Below are 5,467 nucleotides of genomic sequence, written 5' to 3' on the forward strand. Positions count from 1 at the left end.
CTAAAAATAGACGTGTTTTAGACGTCTATTTTTAGACGTTTCTTAGACGTCTATTTTTTGAAGTTTTTTATCCCATTTTTAGACGCACGTCTAATATTCCAAATGGCTGGTTAAATATAAGTTCCCGATTATACCTTACATGCCAGTTTGTCTCAAAAGATAAATCTGAGGTTCGTAATCCAAAGGTTACTGGTTCAAAACTCCATCAAAACTAATACTCAACCAATGCTGCAGTAATTTGAACTTTTCAAGGCTTGAATAAAAAATAAAAACTCAAAAGCACCAGGAGACATGTGCTGAATGCCCAAAGGTGCGTTGGCGTAATGGTGTGGAGCGCTTGACCCGTTGCCTCTGCTACAGGCAGTTGGCAGGTTCAAGTCCCATGTCATGACATCAAGGTGCTGGAGGACCATCGGGAGACGGTGCTCTCTCCCCCTGTTTCCTGAAAAGTAACAGTCGGGGGTTATGTTTGAAAGAACCCTGTCCACCTAACATTTTACAGATAAGAATTAGGTCAAACTTTTACAAATAAAATTGCAATGCATTTTGGCCCATCTGACAGAATAGTCTGTGTATTTGCATACTGGGCCCCGATTATAATCGTCGACAATGGCAATGTCATTTTTCTTGACTTTTGACAATGAAAAAACTACACTATAGTATATTTGTTTAATAATCGTCGCAAAAACCATGAACTATAGTTCATGATTTTCGCAACGATTTCAAAAACCAATATGAAAATGATGAAAAAACATCATGGTTTTGGCCCATCATCTGACAGAATAGGCTGTGTATTTGCATACTGGGCCCTGATTGGTGGCCCAAAACTTGGTTGGAAAGTCCCTCTTTTATGTCTGGCTTCCAGGCCAGTTGGAAAAGGGCACACTGAGAGGTGGTAAGAGTATGTTAAATTGGACATTTTCATGGTAAAAGGTTAGCTGGACAGGGTTCTTTCAGACATAAGCCCCAACCGTTACATCTCAGGAAACAGGGGGAGAGAGCACCGTCTCCCGATGGTCCTCCAGCACCTTGATGTCATGACATGGGACTTGAACCTGCCAACTGCCTGTAGCAGAGGCAACGAGCCAAGCGCTCCACACCATTACGCCAACACACCTTTGGGCATTCAGCACATGTCTCCTGGTGCTTTTGAGTTTTTATTTTTTATTCAAGCCTTGAAAAGTTCAAATTACTGCAGCATTGAGCTGTAGGATGAACAGGACTTGAACATGGAATGTCTGTACTGAAAGCCTGATGATTAGACCACTGCACCATCAGTCAGACACTCTCAGGCAAAGTCTCCTGGTAATTTTGAAGTGATCTTTTGTTTGTTAGCCTTCAGTTAGTAAAGTTTAAATAACACAGAATCATATTAATCAGATGTTTCTTAGCGCTGTTGAGGTCTTCTTTTATATGATAGTGTAACAGCCGGGAATCGAACCCTGGTCTCCCACGTGGAAAGCCAACATCTTAACCACTGCGACAATTAGAGTTTTGAGGTCATCAGGCTGAGGCTGAGGCTGAGGCTGTGAGCCACTGCTATACAATAAAAAAAAATCAAAAAACGATGGGCTATAACCCATGTTTTGTTTTCATTTTTTTCGAATCCTCAAAAATGATGAAAAACGGCGTGCTATAGTATGCCGTACGGTATGGGCTATAGCCCATGGTAAAAAATGATGAAAAACGAGGATAACTTTTTTTTCAAAAATTCAAAAAACGATGGGCTATAACCCATGTTCTTTTTTTCTTCATTTTTTTCAAATCCTCAAAAATTATGAAAAACGGCGTGCTATAGTATGCCGTACGGTATGGGCTATAGCCCATGGTCAAAAATGATGAAAAACGAGGATAACGTTTTTTTCAAAAATTCAAAAAACGATGGGCTATAACCCATTTTTTTTTTCTTCATTTTTTTCAAATCCTCAAAAATTATGAAAAACGGCGTGCTATAGTATGCCGTACGGTATGGGCTATAGCCCATGGTCAAAAATGATGAAAAACGAGGATAACTTTTTTTTCAAAAATTCAAAAAACGATGGGCTATAACCCATGTTTTTTTTTTTCTTCATTTTTTTCAAATCCTCAAAAATTATGAAAAACGGCGTGCTATAGTATGCCGTACGGTATGGGCTATAGCCCATGGTCAAAAATGATGAAAAACGAGGATAACTTTTTTTTCAAAAATTCAAAAAACGATGGGCTATAACCCATGTTTTTTTTTTTCATCATTTTTTTCAAATCCTCAAAAATTATGAAAAACGGCGTGCTATAGTATGCCGTACGGTATGGGCTATAGCCCATGGTCAAAAATTATGAAAAACGAGGATAACTTTTTTTTCAAAAATTCAAAAAACGATGGGCTATAACCCATGTTTTGTTTTTTTCATTTTTTTTTCAAATCCTCAAAAATGATGAAAAACGGCGTGCTATAGTATGCCGTACGGTATGGGCTATTAGACGAGCGTCTAAAAAGGGGATAAAAAACGTCTAAAAATAGACGTCTAAAACACGTCTAAAAATAGACGTGTTTTAGACGTCTATTTTTAGACGTTTCTTAGACGTCTATTTTTTGAAGTTTTTTATCCCATTTTTAGACGCACGTCTAATATTCCAAATGGCTGGTTAAATATAAGTTCCCGATTATACCTTACATGCCAGTTTGGCTCAAAAGATAAATCTGAGGTTCGTAATCCAAAGGTTACTGGTTCAAAACTCCATCAAAACTAATACTCAACCAATGCTGCAGTAATTTGAACTTTTCAAGGCTTGAATAAAAAATAAAAACTCAAAAGCACCAGGAGACATGTGCTGAATGCCCAAAGGTGTGTTGGCGTAATGGTGTGGAGCGCTTGACCCGTTGCCTCTGCTACAGGCAGTTGGCAGGTTCAAGTCCCATGTCATGACATCAAGGTGCTGGAGGACCATCGGGAGACGGTGCTCTCTCCCCCTGTTTCCTGAAAAGTAACAGTCGGGGGTTATGTTTGAAAGAACCCTGTCCACCTAACATTTTACAGATAAGAATTAGGTCAAACGTTTACAAATAAAATTGCAATGCATTTTGGCCCATCTGACAGAATAGTCTGTGTATTTGCATACTGGGCCCCGATTATAATCGTCGACAATGGCAATGTCATTTTTCTTGACTTTTGACAATGAAAAAACTACACTATAGTATATTTGTTTAATAATCGTCGCAAAAACCATGAACTATAGTTCATGATTTTCGCAACGATTTCAAAAACCAATATGAAAATGATGAAAAAACATCATGGTTTTGGCCCATCATCTGACAGAATAGGCTGTGTATTTGCATACTGGGCCCTGATTGGTGGCCCAAAACTTGGTTGGAAAGTCCCTCTTTTATGTCTGGCTTCCAGGCCAGTTGGAAAAGGGCACACTGAGAGGTGGTAAGAGTATGTTAAATTGGACATTTTCATGGTAAAAGGTTAGCTGGACAGGGTTCTTTCAGACATAAGCCCCAACCGTTACATCTCAGGAAACAGGGGGAGAGAGCACCGTCTCCCGATGGTCCTCCAGCACCTTGATGTCATGACATGGGACTTGAACCTGCCAACTGCCTGTAGCAGAGGCAACGAGCCAAGCGCTCCACACCATTACGCCAACACACCTTTGGGCATTCAGCACATGTCTCCTGGTGCTTTTGAGTTTTTATTTTTTATTCAAGCCTTGAAAAGTTCAAATTACTGCAGCATTGAGCTGTAGGATGAACAGGACTTGAACATGGAATGTCTGTACTGAAAGCCTGATGATTAGACCACTGCACCATCAGTCAGACACTCTCAGGCAAAGTCTCCTGGTAATTTTGAAGTGATCTTTTGTTTGTTAGCCTTCAGTTAGTAAAGTTTAAATAACACAGAATCATATTAATCAGATGTTTCTTAGCGCTGTTGAGGTCTTCTTTTATATGATAGTGTAACAGCCGGGAATCGAACCCTGGTCTCCCACGTGGAAAGCCAACATCTTAACCACTGCGACAATTAGAGTTTTGAGGTCATCAGGCTGAGGCTGAGGCTGTGAGCCACTGCTATACAATAAAAAAAAATCAAAAAACGATGGGCTATAACCCATGTTTTTTTTTTCTTCATTTTTTTTAAATCCTCAAAAATTATGAAAAACGGCGTGCTATAGTATGCCGTACGGTATGGGCTATAGCCCATGGTAAAAAATGATGAAAAACGAGGATAACTTTTTTTTCAAAAATTCAAAAAACGATGGGCTATAACCCATGTTCTTTTTTTCTTCATTTTTTTCAAATCCTCAAAAATTATGAAAAACGGCGTGCTATAGTATGCCGTACGGTATGGGCTATAGCCCATGGTCAAAAATGATGAAAAACGAGGATAACGTTTTTTTCAAAAATTCAAAAAACGATGGGCTATAACCCATTTTTTTTTCTTCATTTTTTTCAAATCCTCAAAAATTATGAAAAACGGCGTGCTATAGTATGCCGTACGGTATGGGCTATAGCCCATGGTCAAAAATGATGAAAAACGAGGATAACTTTTTTTTCAAAAATTCAAAAAACGATGGGCTATAACCCATGTTTTTTTTTTTCTTCATTTTTTTCAAATCCTCAAAAATTATGAAAAACGGCGTGCTATAGTATGCCGTACGGTATGGGCTATAGCCCATGGTCAAAAATGATGAAAAACGAGGATAACTTTTTTTTCAAAAATTCAAAAAACGATGGGCTATAACCCATGTTTTTTTTTTTCATCATTTTTTTCAAATCCTCAAAAATTATGAAAAACGGCGTGCTATAGTATGCCGTACGGTATGGGCTATAGCCCATGGTCAAAAATTATGAAAAACGAGGATAACTTTTTTTTCAAAAATTCAAAAAACGATGGGCTATAACCCATGTTTTGTTTTTTTCATTTTTTTTTCAAATCCTCAAAAATGATGAAAAACGGCGTGCTATAGTATGCCGTACGGTATGGGCTATTAGACGAGCGTCTAAAAAGGGGATAAAAAACGTCTAAAAATAGACGTCTAAAACACGTCTAAAAATAGACGTGTTTTAGACGTCTATTTTTAGACGTTTCTTAGACGTCTATTTTTTGAAGTTTTTTATCCCATTTTTAGACGCACGTCTAATATTCCAAATGGCTGGTTAAATATAAGTTCCCGATTATACCTTACATGCCAGTTTGGCTCAAAAGATAAATCTGAGGTTCGTAATCCAAAGGTTACTGGTTCAAAACTCCATCAAAACTAATACTCAACCAATGCTGCAGTAATTTGAACTTTTCAAGGCTTGAATAAAAAATAAAAACTCAAAAGCACCAGGAGACATGTGCTGAATGCCCAAAGGTGTGTTGGCGTAATGGTGTGGAGCGCTTCACCCGTTGCCTCTGCTACAGGCAGTTGGCAGGTTCAAGTCCCATGTCATGACATCAAGGTGCTGGAGGACCATCGGGAGACGGTGCTCTCTCCCCCTGTT

This window comes from Protomyctophum parallelum (assembly GCF_964188405.1).
Source record: "Protomyctophum parallelum genome assembly, chromosome: 1".
In the NCBI taxonomy this organism is placed as follows: Eukaryota; Metazoa; Chordata; class Actinopteri; order Myctophiformes; family Myctophidae; genus Protomyctophum; species Protomyctophum parallelum.